Genomic DNA, 27,448 nt, shown 5'->3' with positions numbered 1-27,448 from the left:
GAATATTCAAAAAAGTGGACAAAAAGCGTTTTTTTGTGGTAATATCATGATGCTTTCTTATTATGCCAAAGACATTGAACATAAGATGAAAGACAATGTTAGGACTGAACACAATGCTCTTTAGTCCTCAGCAGACATCGATGTTTCAGGCAGAGACCTTTCAACAGGACTTCTTTGCACTGTAAAAAGTACAGAGCAGATAACAACGATGCTGTCTGGACTGAAGAAATTCAGCTACATGGGAAGACCGGACAGATTAGAAGCCACTTTCTCGAGAGTTTGTTTTTGTGTATACTGTATTCTAGTTAACAGCATCAAGAGGAAAAATTGGAACAGTCAACTTCCTGTGTCAAAAACCCAAGACATAGATTTAAACTCACTGGCCAAAGGTCAGAGTTTCTTTTTCACATTTGGGGCTTGGTAGGAATCTGTATGCCATTATCTAAATGGCAAGCAGAGGCAGAAATCCTCACCATCTTTAAAAAAAAAGGACTGGACATGTTTTATTAAATGTCGTGAACAGCAAGATCATAAATGCTGCAAGGATGGACAGCTCTTTGCTGACTAGCATTGACATCTTGCACAGTATGACCTCCTTGCACATTCTAACTTTCGGATTCTCAAGCTCCCTTATGAACGATGTCACCAAATATAGTCTGAGAGCCAACACACATAATATCCAGCACATCTACCATGTTAATTCATCAATCATTATTCATCCTTTAACAAACATGTGCTGGATCACTCTGCTGTGAAAACTATGTTATCTTCTCATTGTGGATTTTAGTAATTTAGCACGGTAATAGGACACGGCGGTTAGCTCAACTGTAAGATCGGGGTTTGAGGAGTCTAAGGAGATTGCGCGGTTTCCCCATTCCCACCTGGGTTTCCTCCAAGTACCCTGGTTTCCTCCCACACTCCAGAGCCGTATGGGTGAGGGTTAGCTAGTTGTGGGTGTGCCACGTAAGATACGTGGTGGCACTTGTGGGCTGCCCAGCACAATCCCCACCGATTTGACTTTACAAAAAATGATGCGTTTCACTGTATTAAATGACAGAAGGCACTCGGTGGGGAATTCCCAAAGACCCTAGAGACAAGGAACATAGCCTGTCTTGCAATAAGGAATTAGTGGACTAGCTAGACATGGATCTCACCATTAGAAAGAGTGCAAGGCTCGAGGGGAAGTTCTGATAAGTCAGGAAACACTGAGGATAAATAAAGGTAGAGAAAGAGAAAATAAATATTTTAAAAAATTAGTAGCTGAAAGAAGTGAAGCACACACTTTGCTCTCCCTCTTCATACATTCTGTCCAGACTCCAGCATTTTTATTTCATATTTCCAATATCTGGAGTTTATGTTTTTCCTCTTGGTTGCATCTGGCAAGGCACCTGGGCTCCAGATTCAGGGTACTATAGGGGAGTAGCACTTGCGGTTACTTTAAGAGTGCTTCCATCACGTGGCAGAAGTATTGACACAGCTGTCATCAGCTCACCTCCCTGGTACAGGCCCTGTCATTAAGTACATTCTGCAGGCCCGTTTGTATTTTAATGAAAATAAATCAGATTTCAAGAAATCAGTATCTGACTCTATGCTTCAAGCTATTAGTAAGAACATCCTACTCTCTCTGTGGACCATGTAGAAAATCATCCAGTAAAAGAGGGATAAATAGACTGTGTGGCTTGCACTTTAAATCAATTATCTATTAAACAAGATTATCCACTTAAACACAAGACAGGTTAAAGTCATAGGGTTCCCAACCTACAGTCAATGATCCCTCGGTTAATGGTAAGGGTTCATGGCACAAAAAAAGGTTGGGAACCCCTGGAAGATTTGGGCTACATCATCTCAAAGACAATAATCACAGGGAGCTTGACAGAAAAATTAAAGCTGATGCTTTTAGCACATTCCCAACACCAGTGGTCCACCTGTGCACATGGTGTCATTAAAACAGGCAGTCAACATCTGAGAGGACACCAGTAGGAGGTCCACTCCATAAACTTGCATATTTAGCAATGCTGTTGGACACTGCAATGACCCAAGGACATTTTGGAGAGCTGGAGGCAAACTTTCTAAAGATTAGCCTAGGCACATTATGTACGATCAAGCACATTTATCACAGCTGTTCCATCAGAGCTGAGAGAGAAGATCAATCCAGATTTTACCTATCTTGGAACAAGTACTTCCAGCCAACCACGTCAAGAAACTAACTACAAAGATCTACATCAAGTGCAAAAAAGGGAGTTTGTTATGCAACAGTGTGTTCTTTTCACAGACACTGGATGATAGGTTCGAAGACTGGAGTGGAATGGTAAATCATGAAATGAGAAATTCTGCAGATGCTGGAAATCCTGAGCAAAACACACACAAAATGCTGGAGGAACTCAGCAGGTCAGGCAGCATCCACCGAAATGAATAAAGAGTCAATGTTTTGGGCCGAGATCCTTCTTCAGGGCAGCGAAGGAAGGGGGAAGGTGTTAGAATGGTGTCTCTCCTTTGACAGGTCTGAAGAATACAAGACACAAAAGGCATTGAATACACTGTCATTCTTTCTCATTACTTCAAAAGAGGAAGCTACAAACAGGAGACTGGGTGCATTTATATCTTCAAGACATAATTTCCCAAAAACTTAAGTGCCGCTTGTATGAATTCTGTTTACAATTCATTATTCATTGAGTGAGGAAGGCTATGGCTCTGCTGCACAGACATGATTACATTATTACCTTAAATTTCCATCCAGCTGTGAAGTTGTAGGGGGAGGAAGTCCCCTTGTTAATGATTTGTGATAAAACCTGATCCAGCAAGAAAATACTCTGCAAATGATTGACAACCACTGATGCACATTCCAGTTAATTGACAAAAGAAAACAGAGAGGAAAAAAAAATCACAACCTCTGCAGTTATCACCAACAGAAGAACTTTCAAAATAAATGTCTTGCACATTTGAATTACTGGAGTAAAAGCATCTCGGATCAATGATCACAAATCAACTATTTTCAAGTAGGGTTAGTGAGCTGTGGGTGTGCTATGCTGGCACTGGAAGCATGGTGAGAATTGTGTGCTGCCCAGCACAATCCTCGCTGATTTGACAAAGAGGATAATTTTATTCCTAATACTTTTATGTGCATTACGCATTTGTTGCAGGATGCGTGATATGCAACAATATTTAGCGATTATAAGAATAAAGAATTAAATTAAAAACCGATGTTACAGTATGGATGTGGAATGAAAACCGAATATCAAGATGTATTTCAAAAGTTCAACAACTCTTGAAATTCACCTTCTCTGGGTAGCCATGAGACAAAGAAAACCATGGAAGTAACTCAAAGAGAAACATCAACACCCTTCCCCTGCACAAAAAAATAACAAATCTTGTAAACGGCATCACAATCATCAACCCCCCCCCCCAACCCCAGGCAAAAAATACCAACAAATCACATCAAATGGCAACAAGAGCATCAAACCCCCTCCCTCAAACAAAAACCCTTATAAATCGCGCCAGACAGCAACAAAAAAAAAGAACGAGTGAAACTATGTAAATGGCACAGAAAGAAATCTGCACTCAGTACGGAGAGCAAAGGTGTAACTCATGATGGAAGAGGGAGAAAATTATAATCTTGAAACCATCTTCAATAGCCTCATAGACTTCAAGACCTACGGACTCACTTTCAAGAGCTCTTCATCACATGTTCTCAATATTTATTGCTTGTTTACTTATTATTATTTCTTTTTGTATTTGCAGAGTTTGTTTTTTTTACACACTAGATGGTGTGGTCTTTAATTCATTTTAACATGGTTATTGGATTTATTAAGTATGCTCCCAAGAAAATGAATCTTAGCTTGTGTATGGTGACATACATGTTCAAAGTTTAAAAGTTTCAAAGTATATTTATCCCAGTACATAAATCCACAACCTTGCAATTCGACTGCTTACAGGTAGCGACAAAGAAACCCAGTTGATGCACCATCAATAACTCACACTGAGACGTAGGCGAGATATCGGCTTTTATTGACTGGAAGAAGGAACCAGGAGTGAGTGTCTATCATACAAGGTCCTGGAGACTGAGGCCGATCTTCAGGCCGCAGGTCTCCTTTATACAGGGGCCTGTGGGAGGAGCCACAGGAGCAGTCAGCAGGGGCGTGTCCCGACAGGCACATAGTTCACCACATTCACCCCCCCTTCGTTTGAAAAAGTCCTCATGTAGCGAAGGTTCTTACAAGTCAAGCCGATCAGGCGGTCGAATCTGTCGCTGCGATCTACGTAGCACCGGCTGTGACCGCATAGGTGCCGGCAACATTGGCGATTGCACAGGGGACGGGGGTTGCGCGTGTTCTTGCCCACTAGGCGCCGGTGATCCCTCATGCATGTGCGAGGCGCCTGGTATAAATGCGTACGAAACGCCCGGTATACAAGTGTCATGAGGAGTCTGTGTAGGGCCTGGTGAGTACGGTGTCACCTCTGGTGCAGGGTTCACAGTTACCGGAGAGCCTTCAGGGTAGTGGTCTGCTGCACCTGCGGGTGCCAGGTCGCGGATGGAGACCGTGTCCTCCCGCCCATCAGGTAAGACCACGTAAGCATACTGGGGGTTCGCATGGAGAAGGTGAACCCTCTCCACCAGCGGGGAGTATTTATTGCTCCTCACATGTTTCCGGAGCAGCACTGGCCCCGGGGACGTCAGCCAAACTGGTAGGGTGGTCCCAGTGACAGACTTCCTGGGAAAAGAGAATAGGCGTTCGTGAGGGGTGGCATTGGTGGACGTACATAACAGAGAGCGGATAGAGTGCAGTGCCTCAGGGAGGACCTCCTGCCATCGAGAGACCGGCAACCCTTTGGACTTAAGGGCTAAAAGTGTGGCCTTCCACACTGTGGCATTCTCCCGCTCTACCTGGCCATTACCCCGGGGATTATAACTCGTGGTCCGACTGGTAGCAATGCCCCTAGCTAGCAAGTACTGGCGCAGCTCCTCACTCATAAAGGAGGACCCTCTATCACTGTGGATATAGCAGGAATACCCGAACAGAGTGAAGAGCTGGCGCAGGGCTTTTATGACGGACGTGGCAGTGGTGTCGGGGCAGGGGATGGCAAAGGGGAACCGTGAGAACTCGTCAATAACACTGAGAAAATAGACATTGCGGTCAGTGGAGGGAAGGGGGCCCTTAAAGTCAACACTCAGGCGTTCAAAAGGGCGGGTGGCCTTGACAAGTTGTGCCGTGTCAGGACAGTAGAAGTGCGGTTTGCACTCGGCACAAATTTGGCAGTCCCTGGTCATCGTCCTGATGTCCTCCAGGGAGTACGGCAGGTTCCGAGCTTTCACAAAATGGTAAAATCGGGTGACCCCCGGATGGCAAAGTTGTGCATGAAGGGCGTACAGCTGGTCGAGCTGTGTGCTAGCACATGTTCCCCGGGATAGGGCATCAGGGGGCTCATTGAGTCTGCCAGGCCGGTACAGGATATCATAGGTGTAGGTGGAGAGTTCTATCCTCCACCGCAAAATCTTATCATTTTTGATCTTGCCCCGCTGTTGGTTGCTGAACAGGAACGCAACCGAGCGCTGGTCGGTCAGCACAGTGAATCTTTTGCCAGCAAGATAGTGCCTCCAGTGCCTAACAGCCTCCACTATGGCCTGGGCTTCTTTCTCCACCGCGGAGTGCCGAATTTCAGAGCCTTGGAGGGTGCGAGAAAAGAATGCTACTGGTCTGCCTTCCTGATTAAGGGTAGCAGCCAGAGCGAAATCGGAGGCATCACACTCCACTTTGAAGGGAGCGGTCTCGTCCACTGCATGCATCATAGCTTTGGCAATGTCCGCTTTAATGCAGTTGAAGGCCGCGCAGGCCTCAGCAGAGAGGGGAAACGAGGTAGACTTGACCAGGGGGCGAGCCTTGTCTGCGTAATGGGGGACCCATTGGGCGTAATAGGAAAAAAACCCCAGGCACCGTCTGAGGGCCTTGAGAGTGGTGGGAAGAGGGAGCTCTAACAGGGGGCGCATACGTTCGGGATCAGGCCCAATAACCCCGTTTTCCACGACATACCCAAGTATCGCAAGGCGGGTGGTACCAAAAGCACACTTGTCCCTGTTATAAGTAAGGTTCAGAGCTGCGGCCACTTGGAGAAACCGTTGGAGGTTGGCGTCGTGATCTGGCCTGTCATGACCACAGATGGTGATGTTATCCAGATAGGGAAATGTGGCCTGCAGTTGGTACTGGTCCACCATCCGGTCCATTTCCCTCTGGAAGACAGAGACACCATTCGTGACACCGAAAGGGATGCGCAGGAAGTGATAGAGCCGGCCGCCCGCCTCGAAGGCGGTGTAGGGGCGGTCCTCTGGGCAGATGGGGAGCTGGTGATAAGCGGATTTCAGATCTATTGTCGAGTACACCTTATACTGAGCAATCTGGTTGACCATATCCGCGATGCGGGGTAGGGGGTATGCGTCAAGCTGCGTAAACCTATTGATGGTTTGACTATAGTCCACCACCATCCTATTTTTCTGCCCAGTCCGAACAACAACCACCTGGGCCCTCCAAGGGCTTGTGCTCGGCTCAATGATCCCCTCCCTGAGCAGCCGCTGCACCTCTGACTGAATGAAGGCCCGGTCCCCCGTGCTGTACCTCCTGCTTTTGGTTGCCACAGGTTTACAGTCGGGGGTCAGGTTGGCGAACAGCGGTGGGGGAGGGATCTTGAGAGTGGAGAGGCTGCAAGTGTCGGTAGCGCAGCTGTTGGCCTGGTTCTGGATGGGATGTGTGTGTCCGTGTGTGTGTGTGGTCAGTAGCGGGGTATGTGAAGAAGTCCCACAAAACTGAGGATTCTTGACAGTGAGTGGTGGGAGGGGCCCGTCGTATACCATAGTCACACTTTCGAGATGGCTCTGGAAGTCCAGCCCCAATAGCACAGGTGCACACAGATTAGGCATGACCAGCAGTTCAAAGTCCCGATATTCTGTGCCTTGCACCACCAAAGTCGCTACACAACCCGCCCGGATGTCTGCGGACTGCGACCCAGAGGCCAAATGGAACCTCCGACTGACCGGCCGCGTTGCAAGTCCGCAGCGTTGCACTGTGTCCGGGTGAATAAAACTCCCAGTGCTGCCCGTGTCAAACAGGCATCCAGTCCAATGCCCCTCCACCTGGATGTCCATCATGGACCTTGCAAGCTGGTGTGGGGCGCTTTGGTCGAGAGTCACAGTGGCCAGAGTTGGATCGCCGTCGGGGTACCCGGTCAGCATCGGAGGGTCGGGGGCGGGGCATGCTGACGCCGACAAAGATGGCCGCTCACATCCGGGGTACCCGGTCAGCATCCGAGGATCGGGGGCGGGGCGTGCTGACGTCGACAAAGATGGCCGCCCACATCCCGGCATGCAAGATGGCGGCCCCCACGTTTCACCCGCAGCGCTGCACTCCGCTCGAGGTTGAGACTTACAGACCTTGGCGAAGTGGCCCCGCTTTCCGCAGCTGGAGCAGGTCGCTTCTCGCGCTGGACAGCGTTGTCGAGGATGTTTCTTTTGGCCACAGAAATAACAAAGCACGAGTTTCTTACGGGCCACAGCCGTGGTCTGGGTCGGGGAGCTCGTGGAATGGCGACTGGCGGCGGCGTTGGCGAATTCGCTCCCGGGAGCCGGCGGTGGCGGGGTCTGAGGCGTCCACGAAACTGGCGGGGAATCGCGCGACTGGACAGCGTCGGCGTTATGCCGCGCAGCTTCTAGAGCGTTGGCCTTCTCTATCGCCGAGCTTAAGGTAAGATCCGAGTTCTCCAGCAGCCGCTGGCGCATGTACACTGACCTCAGTCCCGTCACAAAGGCGTCTCGCACCAGCAGCTCCGCATGCTGTTCTGCCGTGAGCGTCTTGCAGTCACAAGCTCGGACGAGTGTCTGTAGTGCTCGGAGAAACTCAGCGCACGATTCGCCAGGCCGCTGTTGCCGGGTAGCTAAACGATGTCTTGCGTAGACGGTGTTCACCGGCCGCAGGTACTGTCGTTTGAGGGCGTCCAGTGCCCCTTCGTAGGTCGGCAGGTCCCGGATAAAGGAGTAAACTTTGGAGGAGACCCTCGAGAGTAGGATTCTGTGCATAACGGCGGGTTCAGTCGCACGAAGCTCCGCCAAGTACGATTGGAAGCATGCAAGCCAGTGTTCAAAAGCGAGAGCTGCGTCAGGGTCTTGAGGGTCCAAATCCAACCGGTCCGGACGCAAAACGGGTTCCATGTTTTAAAACTTCCAGTCAATAAAATTGATGCACCATCAATAACTCACACTGAGACGTAGGCGAGATATCGGCTTTTATTGACTGGAAGAAGGAACCAGGAGTGAGTGTCTATCATACAAGGTCCTGGAGACTGAGGCCGATCTTCAGGCCGCAGGTCTCCTTTATACAGGGGCCTGTGGGAGGAGCCACAGGAGCAGTCAGCAGGGGCGTGTCCCGACAGGCACATAGTTCACCACACCAGTAGAACCCATTAAAAAAAGGGAAGACCATTAAACATCCCAATGTGCAGCAGCAAAACAAATTGTGTAAACAATAAAAGTAAGCAAATAACATTCAGAACTGAAGTTTATGAACGTTAGTTCACAGCCACGAAGCTAGTCATCACTGCAGCTGATCCAGGAGCCTGCTAGTTGCAGGCCGCAGCCTCAGTTCAGTGCACAGATGAGTAAACCTGTAAACCTTGCGGAGCAGTGAGCTGAGAGCCGGCCACCCACGCACCCCCCCCCCCCCCCGCTCCCACCAGTTCCAACACCCTGACCTTCTCAATCTGTCCTAGCACTTCGAATCGGCCAAACTTCAGGCCACTCCTCGCCTTGGGTCCAGGCCCAGCCGCATCGAATCGCCTCCATGTCCACTTCAGCAATGGCCAAAATTAGCTCATTCCCCCTTCTCGGGCCTGGACCCCACCACCTCAATTCAGCCTATATCCCACCACATACCTTCGAGACCTCAGTTCACACCGCAATTTACTTTGATAATAAACTTACTTTGAACCTTGAACATTTAAAACTCTAACAAATCTGTTAAACAATGACACCAGTCTAGGAGGTGCATGATACAAATTTCTTTGCCATGGTTACCACAGACTATGTCCCAACAAAGCTGGAATGATCCAGAACTGAGAACTTTACGTGACCAAGATAGGGAGGGGCAAAATGAAGCAAATCTGAGTACTTATTCTAAGTGAGCACAGCACTACAGCCCACTGATCAGACATTATCCTTAAAATCCTACAGTAAAAAGCACCCTTCGAAGTGGATGAAACAACTTGTCAAATGCCCAGACATCTATTCAATCGTCAACAAAAGGCCCACATCTTACCCAACTGTTGCTATGACTAAGTGAAGTCATTATTTGCCAGATAACTGGAAACTGCCCCGAGTGCTTTTTCAGCTTTGTTTCTGAAAAATACACCAGGACTGAGGTCAGTGAACTATTAACCCGGAAGGAAGTGAAGTGTTGGCACTTCATCCTGGTAATCTCTTCCCCTCCCGAGCTCACAGCAGAATCTACATTTCAGGAGTCTGTTATTAGGCCTATCGATATCTCGTCCAAAGTGTGATCGGAGTCATTATGTTCTGGGAGCCGACCCAGGAGAGGAAGCTAAGGTTGGTTCATCCATCCTTCCAATGAATTTGGTAGACTTTGCAGGGGCAAGGTGTCCTCAGGGAGAGGCAGGGAGCAGTTCTGATCCCTTGACCCCACCACTAGTTTGGGATTTATGGTCTTTGAACATTCTTTAAATTTCAACACACTTCACAGACGCTGCTCTCAAGATAATGAAAAATAACCTAAATTCTGAGAATCTTAATTGTCTGCGAGGGAGCGAGTTGGTTAAAACATACGTTGTGCAGCTGAGGCAGGTTAGCAGAGGTCCTTCATCCTCTAGGTATTTAGTACAAGATGCATCCTTTCTCAGAAGCAGTGATGGAATCAACAGTGATATGCAGCTCAATGTTCGAGTGTGTGCATACACAAATTCTAAAGCCAGACACTCAGTTGGCATTATTTTAAAAGTGCTCCGTTCAACAGATGCTGACTACCTTTGAATAGCTCTCTCCCCCTTCTTGGCTCTCAACAGGATACATCATTCAAACTTCGAGCCACATAAAGTCTTGACAACTTAGCCATGATTGACGACTTGCTGGATCTCCTTCACTCTTTCCAAACACCATCTTTGAAATCTTCCCCGCCCCCATTTGACTTCAAACTCTCAGAAAAATCTGCAATTTTCCCTGACATCAAATAATCATGTAAGAGGCCAAGTGACCATAGCTAAGGATGATGAAAAGGCAGCAGTTAATTTTTGTTTAAAAGCGGCTGAAGTTTTTTCAGAACTCGACGTTGAAAATATGGCACCAGTTGACTTGGGCTGAAGTTAGTTGGCTGACTCCTTGCTTTCCATAAACATTGCACATCCAATGAAAGGTCCAAGCACTCTGTGATGGCGTGAGTCCATTTGACAACAATGGGCAGGAAGCAATTATCGGGGGGGGGGGGGGGGGGGGGGGGAGGGGTTTAAAAAAAATCAGTCAACAGCTGGCGTGCACATGTAGCTCAATCTGCTTTCAAATGATGATCCAAGTTTGCACAATTTACTTGCCAGCCATTTCCCCGACATCAGAGAGCCAATTTGCTCTTTGAACTTCCTTCATGGCAAGTTGACCATAGACCCAGCTGTTTCAGTCCAACCACGACTATAATGAAAATAGTTGTTGGGGGGAATTGGCTTTCTGACATTAAGTAACAGCAGACAGTGGAAGGGGTGAAAGGGAAATAAATTAAGTTCTAGAAAGCTCCACTTTACTGAAGGCACACACTCAACGACACAGGAACAGCTTCTTCCCCTCTGCCATCCGATTTCTGAATGAACACTGAACCCATGAACACCTCCTCACTACTTTTTTTTTTAAAAAACTTTCCTTTTTGTTTGTACTATTTATTTAAAAAAACACACACACACTTGATATTAAACCTCATTCTGATGTCCCAGCTCAGGTTCACTGCATCCTTGCACAAGTACGTCAGTGCCACCTGGAGGTCAGCACCAAAGACCAAGCAACCTGCTGCCATGGTGAAATTTTGATGTAAAACAAATTGAAATCAGCGCTGGTGAATCAAAAGTGAAAATCAGTAACAGAAGCTGAAAGGAGGCAGTGTCAGAGCTCGAAATGTTTGCTCTCTGACCATTGTGTGTGCACTCTACAAGATGGTCTCAAAACCGGTCACCATGGACTGTAACCATGTCTTCTCACTTATTCTGTGGTCTTAATTCATGCAAGGGTCTGGTCACTGTATTCCCCATTGCAAACTAAGACGGCCAGAATCCCAGAATTTAAAAGCCAAAACATGTTCTCAATGAGATTCAGGGTGAATTAAACATAAAAGGGAACAACACCAGATGCAGTCTCTCAGGAAAGAGGGCCGCCCAAACAGGGACAACTTGATGCTCACCTGGCTGCGCAGCGAGTCGTGTCAGCAGGGACAAACTTTCAACACACGGCTTGGTTATCCCATATATGGGCTTGCTGAAGTTTCTGCAATTAAAATGCAGCCTGAAGTACAACGAACCATTAAGTATATTTTCCTCACAGCTTATTGAAGCCTCTCCTTTTGTAACTTGCTGCAAATCCTTTAAACATGGGGCCTCATCTCTGAGGACTGCTCTCTCAGAAACAGTTTTCTCTCAAAAAGCCTTCCAACATGCACTGAAGGAGAAGTTTTTGCACTGTTGCAAAGCAGACCTGCTAATGCTTCCCAATGTAAAGTTTTTTTTGTGTAAATGTGATAAATATCAAATTAACAAGAATTAATCATCTTGTAACTGACAGATTTTCAAGTTTAATAGATTCAATGCCGTAAGTGTGACGGGGGAAGGGATCTTACCACTTTCCCTTGTATCTACATTCTGGTCAGGCAGCTAAGGAATTCAATGCAAAGGGATGGGGGCAGGAAGTGAGGAACTATAACAGCTACACACACAAAATGCTGTAACAGCTATTCCATGTACTGCAGGATTTAAGAAAACTCCAGAGTCTCTTCATTTGCAAATGTATATTGCAGAGGACGGGAGCTTTTAAGTTCGGGTTGAATTACAATTTAGTTTCAATAAGCAGAACTAATTAAGCCAAGTTTTATCCTTCAAATTTCCACACTTGGTGACATTTGGTACAAAACCAACAACGTGGATTAAAAAGAGATCATTGAATGCATTCCACTGCACTCAGTTAACTGGACCCACCCTACTTTGTTACATGAAGATTCTAAGGGTTCTACACTTATCATATTATTCCACCTTGAAGTTCCAACACCCAGACTGTGCTCTGATGTTTAGTAAATGAATTGTCAAATATTGTAAACAAATTAAAGTGCTTCCTCAAATATACCAAGTCCTTTCAGTTTCATATTATACAAATGCAAAACAAAAGTGTTCACACAGATTTAGTAACTAGAGTTAAACTTTATGTTGAAAGGGCTCACTAGGGTTCATGTGGAGAGGATGTTTTCCTACAGTGGGAGAGTCTAACACCAGAGGATACAACTACAGAAGAGAGAGGCGCCCTTGTAGCACAGAGATATGGAAGTATTTCTATAGCCAGAGAGTGGTTAATTGATGGAATTCATTGCCACAGGCGACTCTGGAGGTCAAGTTATCGGGTATATTTAAGGCAGAGGTTGATGGGTTCTTGATTAGTAAGGGCAGGAAGGGATATGGAGAGAAGGCTCGATGGGCCAAATGGCCTAATTTGAATCCTATAGCTTATGGTCTAAAGGTTTCAGGCAAAATATCCTTCTGTCTCAATGTAAAAGCAGCCCATTAGACAAATAACTGTTATTGGAACAAACTACATTGTAATTGGGATCCACTTCCACCTTAAACTCTCATAACTTCTTTAAAAAAATTGTTTTTATTTATTTGCACAAGATGGTGCATCTTTAAATTCCTTGGTGTTATCATTTCAGAGAACCAGTCCTGGGCCCAGCACACAGGTGCAATTACAAAGAAAGCTTAGCGAGCCTCTACTTCTTGAGGAGCTTGCGAAGATTTCAGCATGACATCTAAAACTTTGACAGACTTCTACAAGTGTGCAGTGGAGAGTATATTGACTGGTTGCATCACAGCCTGGTATGGAAACACCAATGCCCCTGAATGGAAAAGAGAACTAAAAGTAGTGGTTATGACCCAGTTCATCGCGGGTAAAGCCCTCCCACCATTGAGCACCTCTACACAGAGCACTGTCGAAGGAAAGCAGCATCCATCATTAGGAATCCCCACCACCCAGGCCACGCTTTCTTCTTGCTGCTGTCGCCATCAGCAAGATGGTACAGGAGCCTCATGGGTCAGCAACAGTCGCTACCACTTGGCCATCAGGCCCTTGAATCTATGGCAATAACTTCATTTGCCCCATCAGTGAATTGGTCCCACAACCAATGTTCTCACTTTGAAGGACTCTTCATCTCATGTTCTCAATATTTATTGCTTATTTATTAATTTATCTTTCCTCTTTTGTATTTCCACGGTTTGTTATCTTTTGCACACTGGTTGTCTGTACGTCCTATTGGGTACAGTCTTGCAATGATTTTATTATGGTTCCCGGATTTATTTAGTATGCCCATAGGAAAATGAATCTCAGGGTTGTATATGGTGACATATTCGTACTTTGATAATAAATTTACTTTGAACATGTTCAATATGGTGGTGTCCATGATGACGACATTACAGAGATTTCAAACAATATTTTAAAAGTTTTTTTAGAAAAAAATCCGGATCAGGAAAATAACTTGAAACAACTGCAACTTAGAAACAATCCAGATCCATTGAAATTGGTGCAATAATGCAGTTCTCATTCCAAACTAAAAATAAAGAAATGTGAACACATTAGCTTTGAATAGGAAAAGATTACATGAACGTAGCAATAAAGAAAAACAGGCAGAGCTCCAGAACTTAAGCATTTGCTGCGAAAGGTATTAGATGCAAATTATTCTGCAGTGTTGCATAATGTTTCAAATGAACACACACACAAAGTTTTAAAATCCCTTCTGTGGCCAGTACGAACTGAATACAAAGATGGAAATTGAAGTCAGGATACAGATCATCAATAGGTTTGTTGAAACAATCGGTGCATCATGGTAGTGTACTGGTTAGCACAACGCTTTACAGTACAGGTGACCAGGGTTCAATTCCTGCCACTGCCTGTAAGGAGTTTGTGCGTTCTCCCCGTGACACTGTGTGTTTTCTCCAGTTTCCTCCCACAGTTCAAAGAAGTACCAGTTGGTAGGTTAATTAGGCATTGTAAATTTTCCTGTGATTAGGCTAGGCAGGGGAACTTAATAGGGGAATTGCTGGACAGCACAGCTTGAAGGGACAGAAGGGCCTATTCTGAGCTGTATCTCAATAAATAAACAAATTGCTGGTTGTGAAACCATCCTTATCAATCAGATTCACACTACACTGGGGTAATCCAGTTCCTTCAAAAAAGTAGCTAAAATTAAAAAGCATTCATCCCAGCAAGAAAAGGAGGAAACAGATGTTGGCCAGGAAAGACTAGTTTAAATTTAGTTATTCATTTTTTGTTAAGGACATGGGCATCGTTAGCAAGGTCAGAATTTTTGCTCTTCCTAATACATTGATCGTTGCAGTGGAACCACTCCAGCCCTTTCAGTGAAAGCATGCCTATCAGGCTGTTGGACAAGCAGCTCGTGCTGATTAAAGTACACCAATTTTTAAACCGGATTAATGAGTTACTTGGAGAGCAACCTTAAAGTTGTTGCTGTTCTTGTCCATCTTCAGAATGAAGTTTAGTATCACCGGCAAATGTCGTGAAACTTGTTAACTTTGCGCCAGCACTACAAAGCAATTATTGATAACATAGAAAAGGAAGTGAATTACAGTAATTATATACACATATATTAAATAGTTAGGTTCAATAAGAAAGGCAAAGAAAAACAGAAATAAAAAATTATTGAGTTGGTGTTCATGGGTTCAATGTCCATTTAAAAATCTGAGGGACCAGTGAAGTTAAATGAAACTATCGCCACAGATTCAAGAACTTGGTGGCTGAGGGGAGGAGGCTGTTCCCAAATCGCTGTGTGCCTTCAGTCTCCTGTACCCCCTTCCTGATGGTAACAATAGGGCTGTCATGGGTGGTGGATTCCGTAATGATGAACACCATTTTCCTCCGGCACCGTTCCTTGAAGATATCTTGGCCACTACGAAGACCAGTACGATGATGAAGCTGACTAATTTTACAGCTTCCTGCAGCTTACTTTGATCCTGTGCAGTAGCCCGCCACCCCCACATACTAGACAGCGATGCAGCCAGTCAGAGTGTTCTCCATGGTACATCTATAGAAAATTGAGCGCAGGACAAACCAAATCTCCTCAAACTCCTAATGAAATATAGACACTGTCTTGTCTACGATAATGCTGGGACCAGGTTAGGTCCTCAGATATTCACACCCAGGAACCTGAAACTGCTCACTCTCAAGCTGGCAAAGATTGCAAGATTGCGAGGTGCTTTTGGACTAGTGATTGACTCCAGTGAACTGTTCACATTTACCATTGCATTTGTGGTGGAGGGGATATTTATGATGGGAGAACGGTGCCACTAAGTTTTAGCTTTGTTGGAAGTACACCTGCTCACCTCTTTGAAACCACCCATATACCCAATGGCTTGCGGGAACCAGAAGCGAGACATCTTGGACAGTATCATATCACTTTCATAGTAATACGTTGTGAAGTTGTGGATTGATCTTTAATAAGCATAACTCGTGACGACGGCTGATTCAGTACTTCATCTTCATGCAGTCTCTCAGTCAAATACTTTCAAGAATGGCCAATCTCATTGCACATCTGGAATTTAGTTTACTGATTCGTGCTTGGATAAAGGCTGAGAGGGCGTCTGGAACAGAGCACTCCTGCCAAAATCCAAACCAGGGATCTGTGAACTGCTAATTGGCAAGTGTTGTTTGAATGCACAACTGGTGCCAACTTGCACTTTTCTGATGATTGAAAGTAGATTAATTGGGTGGTAGCTAGCTGCACCCATACGCCCTGCATTTCCCAAACACCGGGTCAATTGTCCGCATTGTCAAGTTATAAGCGACACAATTCAGTGTGTGTTTTCGACATCCGTGCAACAAATAAAGCTCATCTTTCTCCTGAAAAAGTTACGTCTGGGCACAACGTTTGCAAATGCGTCATTGACCGCATGCTGGGCCCCACTATTGAGACTAGAGATCCTCTCAGAGATTGTTCCTGCGTGCTATTTATTTGCCCAGCATCAATCATGACCTGGTTTGGTACTGACCTGGCTTCTGAGCACCAGAACGTGTTGTGCCACGAGTTTACAGACTGTTGTGGACATCACTGCAGATTTATGCCTCCTAATGACTTGCTGAGATCCCGTTTGCAGCTGGCCATATTTGCCCCGAGTGTATCCCACTTTTGCATTGCTCAACACAATGGAGGGTACACTTGGAATCAGGATGGGGATTTGAGGAGACAGAATGCATCTGCAATGATTGTCAAGGACAAAAGTCAAATAGTTAATAGCTACTACATACCCAACCTGACAGATGCAGATACTTTTTTTTAAAAAAAAAAGATCGGTGGTGTCAAGACCACTACAGGTTACCCTTGGGCAAGGTGTAGCACCTGCTTAGCACCCCCCCTCACTCCGGTCAGGCTCACAAGAGCAAAGGGAGCAGCTGGTGCATACCACAAGCCTTGGTTATGCGGCCACTGACACCCCAGGCAGACAATCTCAGAACAGTATTGATAACAGCTGAGGGCCACCCGCCTTGTAATGACACTGCTCAGAAGACAGTGGTAGACCACTTGTGTAGAAAAATTTGCCAAGAACAATCATGGTCATGGAAAGACCTTGATCACTCATGTTATAAGGATGATGATGGTGTCACAACTAAGGCCCTTCTAGCAAAGAACATTGGGAATAAATTATGAGCCCTTGCCTCTCATTTGTAACTCAATATGAATGAGGACTGGTACCACAACTGCAAGAGAATGGGTTGGTGGAAACTTGCTGGTTCATGAATAAACTCCTCTCTGGCTTCCAGCCAGGTCTGGGTATCGATTATAACCAACGTTTTGGTGACAAGTTCTGCCGGCTTCATCAAAACGGTTAAAATCTATACCTGTACCCAGCTGGAAGCCCAAGAAGAGTTTATTTGTCATAAATGCTGGAAGAGCTTTTTCTTTGCTGCTCATATTTGATCCAAGGCCATACAGCCTGAAGACAATATTAAGAATTCCCAGAACTTCTCATCATTCCATCAAAAATACTCATGTTATTAACAGATTTTAAATGCTGTCTCTACCATAAAAGGATTTTCCTTTGCTAGATCATGTAACCCAATGTCCTGATTTGGACCAGAATACAAAAATTCAGCACGGAGCCACCACTATACCCAAAGGGAAACTCTTCTGGCACAAGATCGTTCAAAAGTCCAGCTTTTAATTTTCTGCTTACCAGAAAGCCAGATGAGCACATTATGAAATCAATTATTGTTGACCAGGCACAAGTAACACCTTTTATTTCAAAAGAATAGCTCTGATTCATTGCAAGAGCTCACAAAAGGAGAGTGAATTCAATGAAGGGACTAGTCACAGAGTATTAACGCAAACATTTCAATATGTTGTCTGCATGTACATTAACCATAAATAATAAATCTCAATATCCAATTCAACTAAAAGTTTCACTCTTACACCTCATGTATTATGCAAGTCCAGAATCAGTTCTCATAAAACTGATACATGACACATAAACATCATGAAGAACTCCCTCATGGTGGAGAAGCAACACCTTATATTCCGTCTTGGTTGCCTCCAACCTGATATCATGAACATCAATTTCTCCTTCTGGTATATATAAAAAAAATCTCTCTCCCTCCCTTCTATTCCCCACTTTTACCTCTTTTCACCTGCCTATCACCTACCCCTGGGTCTCCTCCTTCCCTTTCTCCTATGGTCACTCTCCTCTCCTATCAGATACCTTTATCTCCAGCCCTTTACTTTTCCTACTCAACTGGTTTCAGCTATCCTCCTTCCCCTCCCACCACCTTTTCATTCTGGCATCTTCATCCTTCCTTTGTAGTCCTGAAGACGGGTCATGGCCTGAAACGTCAACTGTTTACTCTTTTCCATAGATGCTGCCTGACCTGCTGAGTTTCTCCAGCATTTTGCATGCGTTGCTTTGAATTTCCAGCATCTGCACAGCTCCTAGTGTTTAACATAAGCATTATTGTCAAGGCTTACACATATTGCCCATCCATTGCCCTAGTAGGTAGTAGTGGTTCTTGAAACAAGTAGCAAGCTTGACAACTTCTGATGTAATTAAAACCAAAGGCCTGGAAGCATTTGGTAAAATATGACTGATTTAGAAGAGTAAAGATGTGAAATTATTTTGCCAATGACAAAGTCAAAGATGACCAATAGAAACTGGATACATAGGTTTTCAGAAGATAGTAACAATCACACATGAGTGAGAAAAGAAATTGAGGTAGATAATTAGTCAACCTCATGGTATGAAAAAAATTAATTGTTTGGAATCCGAAGTAGTTTAATCCCAAGGATCAATGCTGAAAGAGTTTTCCCATTACCTAAGGAACAAAAATAAAAACACACGTATACCAAGGACTGTTAACAATAATCAACTAACTTACCAATTCACATGAGTATCAGGCTTAATATCACCCGCATATGTCACTGAATTTGTTAACTTTGCCACTGCAGTACAATGCAATACATGACAATACAGAAAAAACTGAATAACAGTATATTATATACAAGAGTTAAATTAAATAAGAAATGCAAAAACAGAAATAAAAAAGTGAGGTAGTGTTCATGGGTTCAATGCCCATTTAGAAATCAGATGGCAGTGGGGAAGAAGCAGTTCCTGAATCATTGAGTGTGTGCCTTCAGGCTTCTGTACCTCCTCCCTGATGGTAAAAATGAGAAGAGAGCATTTCCAGGGTGATGGGGGTCCTTAATGATGGACGCTGCCTTTCTGAGGTACCGCTCCTTGAAGATGTCCTGCATACTACAGGGGCTAGGGGCAGAAGCAGGAGCACCTGAAGGGATCCTACACAGTCAGAGAGGGAAATAACATGTGAGTTCTTCATGGACAGCACTAGAGGCCAGGATTAAGTTTAGCAAAAGTGTTAAGTGAGTAATATTCTGAGCAAAATGACAAGCATTAAAACATAATAAAATGCAAGCCTCGAATGCAAGGATATAGTACCTTGGAGCAAATGAAAATAAGCTATGAGTATTAAAAGCTATTAAGTAGTACAAAAACTTTCCAACATTTTGTTTTCATTTCAGACTTTTAGCAAATGTGCTTTATAGTTTTGCAAAAGGAAGCTATTATCCAGAAAAAGGAACTGAAAAGTCTGATGATTTTTGATAGGAAACACCAAAATAACTGAAGAGCTGAGGATACAAGTCTTGAGGCAAAACCCAAAACATCGACCATCCCTTTGGCTACACAGACACTGCCTTTTTTAAAAATATATAAAACAACAAAAGTTTATTCACACAAAAATACACAAAACACAAACATCAGGTATTTACAAGACAGTGAACAAAGTCAAACTGAAATATGATTATAATTGTCTTTAAAACAGCCAATTCCCAGGGGGCACCATTCCCAGAACTCTCCCACATGGTTACCAGACATATCCCTGGAAGAGGGTCAGGCAATCGGACCAGGAAGAGCCTTTGACTGCCTAGCACCTGCCGCCATCTTGAACAAGCCCACCAGTAGATCCTCCAGGAGACTCTCATCTCCCCCCACACCCCACTCCATACAGGGTGCCCAGCTCAGGAGTGCGAGACTGAAGTGCAATCAAAACTTGAGGAGCACCCCTTCAAATAGGGACATCAACCTCTCACATTTCATGTAAATGTAATACACTGACCCCTCCCAGCCACAGAAAGGACAAGTGGACGAGGTTATAGACGCTGCCTGACCCAACGAGGTTATAGATACTGCTTGACCCACTGTCAGATCAATGGACTCACTTTCGTTCTGAATGTTTTGCTTGCTTTAATTGTTGGCGAGATTTGTGTATTTTTTTTAGTCTTTCTATGCAATGGGCGTTGGTCTCTTTTTAAAATTAATTTCTTTGGGTTTCTTGTTTCATGGCTGCCTGTAAGCAAATGAATCCCAAGGTTGTATAATTTATACTTACTTTGATAATAAATGTACTTCGAACTTTTGAGGCCCTGCAGCATTTGGGTGCTCCCAAGAGAAAGTGGACAACTTTCTTTGAAGCCAAAAAGACCAAAGGTTGTTGCAAGTTTAACTAATTAATAGGTTTGAGTTGGAGTGCTTTCCAAAAGTGGATGAAACAGAATGAGAAATCCTTTTAAATATTCTGAAAAGTTAGAAAAGGTGACTGAGGACTGTCATAGAACTGGAAACAAGCAACTTGGAAATCAACCCTATACAAATCCCATTTATCACTCTCATGTTTCAGAATCAGATTTAACATCACAAGCATTTGTTGTGAAATTTGTTGTCTTTGGGGCTGCAGTACAATATAACACATAATAATAGAAAAAAAAATGAATTACAGCAAGTATATAAAATAGTTAAATTAAATAAGTAGTGCAAAATAAAAAAAATTAAAAGCAGTGAGGTAGTGCTCATGGGTTAATGTCCATTCAGAAATCTGATGACAGAGGGGAAGAAGCTGTTCCTGAATCACTGAGTGTCTGCCTTCAGGTTTCTGTATCTCCTTCCTGATGGTAGCATGGAGAAGAGGGCATTTCTTGGGTGATGGGGCTACTTGATGATGGACACCACCTTTTTGAGACATTGCTCCTTGATGATATCCTGGTACCACGGAGGCGAGTGCTCTTGATGGAGCTGACTTAAAGCTTACAACTCTCTGAAGCTTATGTCAAATCCTGGGCAGTAGACACTCCCCCCACCCCCATACCAGATGGCGATGCGGCAAGTTAGAATGGTACATCTGCAGAAATTTGTGGGTGTCATCTCCCTTCATATTTAAACCATTCACCTAACACCAAGGGCAGTTTACAGTAACCATCTCACCTACCAATTCATATCACTGGAATGTGAGAAGAAACCCACACAGTCACAGGTAGAGAACACGTCAGCTTCTCACAGACAGCATGGATGTCAGGATTATCAGAGCCACAAGCTGCCATCCTTTCAGAGTGGGCCAACAGCTTTGCCTCATAACTAGTAGGGTTGAGGAAGATTTAAAATCTCAAGCACCATTGCAACAACATTCTCATGGGGTGATTTGTTCTTATTTTAAATATGAAGCATTTGAGCACAAACAGTGTTTTGGACAAAACTGTGATGCTTTTCCATTCAATTTTCATTCAAAACTAATTTTATATTAACCTATAATCTGCCATGAAGCAACCTTTGAATATCATCAAAAGATAAAATTTTGCTATTTAAAAATTATTTTATAAAACTTGTCACAACTTGTGCAATTGAATTAAAGCCAATCAAGATTTTACAAGCATTTTAATCAGAATGCAAAGATCACAAGTGACTACTTAAATCAAAGTTAAAGATTTTATCAATTTAATAACAAATATTAAAATGTTTCCAAGCTGACGAGTATCCTTTCATCAAAAAGAACTTGTTTAATGTTGAGCGCTTCCTCCAAAGCCAATAAATTCAATTAGAATCAAAATTGATCTGACTTGAAAAACAATATGACTATACCTACATCATAGCAGTGCTAAGGAAAGTGAGAAAATAAAATAATCAGCCAATTCAGTAACCACTTTTCTCAAAGCGGTATTTTTAAAACTTAAGCAAAAACACAAACTGCAGGAAGAAATCAATGTGTCAGTCAGAATCCTTTGAGGGAAAATAACAGTCAATGACTGAAAGGATAGAGGGGATAAAACCGGTATGAAGAGGTGAAGGAAGGAGGGGTACGGAAGAGCGAAGGTAGGAGGGAGATGTGAATGGATGATGGAGGGAAATGAAACAAGATGATCAGGTCTGGGGATGAGGCACATGTAGGACGAACTGGATAGATATACAAATTTTTTTTTCTGCCTTCGCACTATTTCTAAATTCAACAACTGTAATTGATTTATTTTTATTCTATATTTATATTGCATCATACTGCTGCCATTAAGTTAACAAATTGTATGACATATGCTGGTGACATTAAACCCAACCCTGATTCTAAAGGAGACAGAAAAGGAAAGAAGGTGAAGGTTACCAAAAAAATAGCAGAATTCGAAGTTCATGTCCTTAGGCGGTGGACTAAGGGGTATCATTCCTCTTGGTTGCACTTGGCCCCTCCCAGGCAGCAATGGAGGCAGAGGATAGAGGGTCAGTGCAGGAAAGAGCAAGGGAATCAAAATGGCTTGCAGCTCCATGTGGCGGATGGCACGTTGGTGCTCGGCAAAGGTCTCTGCATGGCAGTGAGTGAGTTGTGTATGGACACCTGTTACATCTCCTATAAATGTGGGGGTGCAGGGAAGGGCAAGGAGAGGGAAGATGTGGCTGGCAGGGGGAAATCACACCGTAGTTGTCGAAACATCAAAAGGATATTTTGATGGCTGCACAGGCTGGTGAGCTGAAAAGGCAAGAAACAAGAGGACATGAGTAGAGCTCAATCTGAATGGGGAATTTGGTGGTTTGAGAGTGAGGTAGGAGGAGGTGCTGGTGAAGTTCTATTTCCTGGTAAAGGAGGATGTCTTGGAGGGAAGGCCTCATCTCGCAAGCAAACGTGACAGAGGAGGGAGATGGAGAAAGTGGAGTCTCGTCCTTACAAGAGACAGGATGGGAGGAGGAGTAGTTTATGAAGATGTGGGGGCTCAGTGGGCTTGTAATATATTTCAGTGAACAGTTTGTCTACTGAGATAAAGTCAGATCAAGAAATGGGAGAGAGGTTTCAGGAAAGGTCTAATTTGAATACAAATCCAAAATTTACATTGCAAATGCAGTCATTTTCTGTTAAATTAGATAAAGAGGGCATTCTTCTTTCCCTAAAGTGGTTCAACAAGTTCTGGTGATTCAATTAAGAAAAATAATCTGCACCACAGTTTACTATATATGGTGCTATTGATCTTCTATAAATAGCATTCAACAGTATGTTTTGTGTCTGAAGATGTTGGACTTGTCCTGCCCTTTGGGATGGATAGACCTTGAATAAAACTTAATGGAGGAAAGCTCTGCTAAGCTGTGTTATTGATAATTAACATTATGTCTTGAATGACAGCGGTATTCAGAAGTGTTCTAAAATCTAGTCATAGAAAAGTACAACACAGAAACAAGCCCTTCAGCCCACCTGGTCTATATCAAACCATTTAAACTGCCTAGTACCATCAATCTGTATTAGGATCAATACCCCTGCATACTCCTGCCATCCCTGTACTTATCCAGACTCCTTATTAAACGTTGTAAGCAGGTTTGCATGCACTTTATGCACTGGCAGCTCGCTCTACACTCTCCCTACTCACTAAGTGAAGAAGTTTCCCCTTCATGTGTCCCTTAGACTTTTCACCCTTAACCCATGACCTCTAGCTGTAGTCCCACCCAACCTCAGTGAAAAAGGCCTTGCACACAAAATGCTGGAGGAACTCAACAGGTCAGACAACATCTATGGAAAAGAGTACAGTCGACATTTTGGGCCGAGATGCTACAGAGGGAAAAAGCCTGCTTGCATTTACCTTATCTATCGATATATTTTTAAAATGTAAAGAAAGGCAAGGAATTAAACTTTGCAGAATAAAGGTTCTGTTTTCCATGTGGATCATTAATTACCAAGAATATAGTCTAGAAACTGCCTTTTATGCTTGCTACAGCTGTGCCTGATAAGAGATACCAGAAAGGAGAAAAGGGGAGGCATCAGCACATCTAAACATCCTTGCAATGCAACCACAGAAGGAATCCAAATTCCTCAAGTGGTTGTGTGTTACCTAATATGACCTTGAGATGTAGCTACTTGTCTAGTGTAATTTTGGCATAACATTGTTGGAGTTGCCATTGATTCAATAAAGTTCACAGTTGACTGGAATAGCTTTGCCAATTGAATTAAGCAAGCTTTCAATTGAACCCTGAAAGTAGCTGGAAAATTCATGTTTGGTCACAGATGCCAAAGGGAATGCATAGTAAGCAAACATGAAAAACCAATCAAATGCCATAATTTTCAATGAAATATCGATTGAGGTATTCTGCTACAGGCATTGGCAATTCTATTTACAAGGACAATTCAATATCAAGCTGGAGAAACACATCACTTTGCAGTACATGAAATTCTGATGACTTGCTAATGAATTTCTTTTTGAATATCACTGGCTATGGAGGATCAATACTATTTTAATTAATATTCATGGTCAGAATCAAACCTCCTACAGTACCCTTGAGGCAAATCTCATTTGGCTACCTCTACCTATCTATTGACAGAAATCAACCAGCCTCCAACTTGCCCTTATTCTTGTGCTTATGAATCAACACTGGAGAGGGAACTTGCTAAATATCTTCAGGTTAAACCAAGAGATCTGGGGGCCTGGAATTTCCAGGAGCAGATCCATTGATTATATTGCTTTGTGCCCAATTTGTTGGTGTAGCTGACTTGCTAAAGGGGCAGGGAATCTATCCAGGAAGGGTAAAGAGTCTGGAATGTTTTGCCAAGAAGGTAGGCTTATGGCAGCATTAAACAGTCATGGAATGGCTCCCTCAGATATTAGTGGTGAGGACACTGGGGAGAACAGGACTGGAGACACCACTGTGGCCCCGAAATCCAAAATTTACATTAATGCGGGGTGGTTGATCATGTTTTGTTATTTTTAAGAGCAACTTACAACAATACAGAGTTTATTGGACTTAGAATTAGTGTTGTTGACTCATTTATAGCAACCTTAGCCCAATTCAGAGTTCTTTTGGTGTCTATATGGAGTTGGGTCACAGTGATTTTATAAATCTGATCATTGATATTTAGTGGTAGAGTTCAAAGCACAGTTCAGTTTTAAAATAAGTGCACATCAGGGCAGTACGAGTTCTGAAAGAATTTTGGAATAATTTCCCAATCATCATCATGTGCCGTATGACACAGGCAATCAGGGTCCCATGACCATGATCGTTCTGGACAAATATCTCCACAGTTTTATTTTGGTCCATACTTTGTGATTATTATCAGATCCGTAGAGCTACACCGCACAGAAAACAGGCCCTTCAGGCCAACTCAGCCATTCTGACCAAGTTGCCCAACTGAGTCAGGCCCATATGCCTGCATTTGACCCTTTCCCCTCCAGAATGCTGCACGTTAATTAAACACTGGCTTCACCTTGTCATATTTCACTCCTGTAAGTACAAGTGCTCAAAGTATTTAATTAAGAACTTGGTGTTAAGAATTCTCATCAATGGTAATAGCATGAATACAATGGGCCAAAGGGCCTGCTTCTATGCCTCATGTTTCTATGACTTTCAGGAGGAACCTTCCCCACCCCCTTAACGCATTCACTTTAAAAGGGGAGGTGAAATTCTAACTGTGATGCAATTTTGCATGTTTGTCAAAGTGGGATACATCTGACAACAGCAAAGCGAGAAAACATCAAAACTGAATGGGCCTCGATTTATATTTCATAAGCAATAGAATTTAAATACTTAACATATGGCACTTACTTCATCAAATCCACTTTGAACCACAATCCTATGCAATGGACTTAAACAGAAAGGCAGGTGCTTACATATGATAATATGGCCAGTCCAAACTTTTCTCCATTCGGAGGTGACGGAAGCTTCAGAGCAGAATTCCATCCCGCCCAGTTCAAGTTGCGACACAAAAATGCTTACCATGTTTAATCAGACACGCAGCACAAACAATTCACAATTCCGTCAGCCTATTAAGTTAGCTAATGCGTAGATTGGAAAGCGTTACACAGTGTTGGAGGAACCAAACTCAGGTAGGCTGATAGCTTTTCTGAATGCCGGCACTAAGTCGGCTTGCCCGAGTCTTCCATTGCCTGTCCTCATCCCACTATCACCCATTAGTCTGCACCTTCCTGCATTTTCACAATGGAGCCCATGGCAAGTTTGAGGAACAACACCCCAACTTGCTGTCTGAGGACACTGCAGCCTCCTGGTCTCTATATTGAACTCTACACTTTCAGACTGCTTGAATTCTCAGTCTGTATCAGTCATCCAACTAGAACATTAGCTCAGCTTATTTATTCATCCAAACTCTTCTTTTACATTTCTCTCTCTCTCTCCAGAAACATGCCCAGACTGACCAGCTGAACATGTCCTGCAGCTGAGCATTTTGCAGCTCTCACATTCTTGTCTGTGTTCTCATTCTCCGTCTCCTCCCATTCACTCATTGGCCAGACAGCCTCACCTCTATGGTCACCCTTGTTTTACCCCAAAGATTTCCCAACTCCTGCCTGCCCTGAAGCTCTACAAGCTCAGGTCTTTCCTGTTCTAATGAAGGGACTTCAACTTGCAGCATTGTGAGTATCTCTTCCCACAGGCACAACTTACTGAGTATTTCTAGCTTTTTCTGATTTCTGTTTTAGAACTTCAAACTGGATTAGGCCATATGACCCTACTCTGCCATTCAACAAGACAGTCGTCAATCATTGACAATGACACTTCCCTTCGCTTCCCCCATCTTCCTCCGAGATCAAGAAATCCATCAACCTTGGAGTTGAATGAGCTACTAGACAACTTCACGGCCTTCCAGGGTAAAGAACTGAAAAAGAATCATCCTCTTCAAGAAGAAATGGTTCTTTATCAATGCTAAATAGCTACCTCTTATTCTGAAATTATGACCCTTATTTCAGAACCCTCAACATGGCAAGCATGATCTCCAATTCCATCCTGTCAAGCCTCAATGAATTTTGCAAGTTTCAGTGAGATCTCCTCTTCCCTCCATACTCTAAGGAGTAGAGTTCTACCCTACTCAACTCTCCTCACATACAATACTTTCCCCATCTCAGGAACCTGTCCAGTGAATCCTAAATGCTCTTCCCTCTGTTGCACACATTTTTTTTGCAATACCAAAACCTATATACCCCTGTGTAGATACAAGAGACTGCAGATGCTGGAATCTGGAGAAAATAAAAATCTGCTGGAGGAACTCAAACTTAAGAGGTTCTGGAGATCCCGGGCAACACACACTAAATGTCAGAGGAACTCCGCCTGAGACAACAACTGTTTCTTTCTCTCCAAAGGATCAGGGCTTTCCAACCTGGGGTCAGTGGACCCCTTGGTTAATGGCAAGGGTCCACAGCATAAAAAAGGTTGGGAGCCCCCTGCCACAGATGCTGCCCGACTTTCCTAAGTTGCTCCAGCAATTTTGTGTGTGTTACTGCCGAAGGATCTCAACAGGTTGAGCTCCTTCAAGGAGAGTCTGCAAGAAGAAGAAATATGCAATATTTCAAGACCGATGCAGAGGTTTGAATCAAAAAGCCAACAATTCCTTCTTTCTATAAGCGCTGCTCGATCC

At 43.8% G+C, this 27,448-nt stretch overlaps 1 protein-coding gene across 1 annotated transcript in view; it reads right to left on the bottom strand.

The window, feature by feature from the left end:
- LOC132383464 (microtubule-actin cross-linking factor 1-like) overlaps window positions 1-27,448 on the bottom strand; it is a 509,885-nt gene that overhangs the window by 434,389 nt on the left and 48,048 nt on the right. The window lies entirely within an intron of this gene.

The sequence above is a fragment of the Hypanus sabinus genome, chromosome 30 (genome assembly GCF_030144855.1).
Source record: "Hypanus sabinus isolate sHypSab1 chromosome 30, sHypSab1.hap1, whole genome shotgun sequence".
NCBI lineage: Eukaryota > Metazoa > Chordata > Chondrichthyes > Myliobatiformes > Dasyatidae > Hypanus > Hypanus sabinus.
The sequence above is the reverse complement of the archived record's forward strand: the minus strand, read 5'-3'. Positions and strand labels throughout refer to the sequence as shown.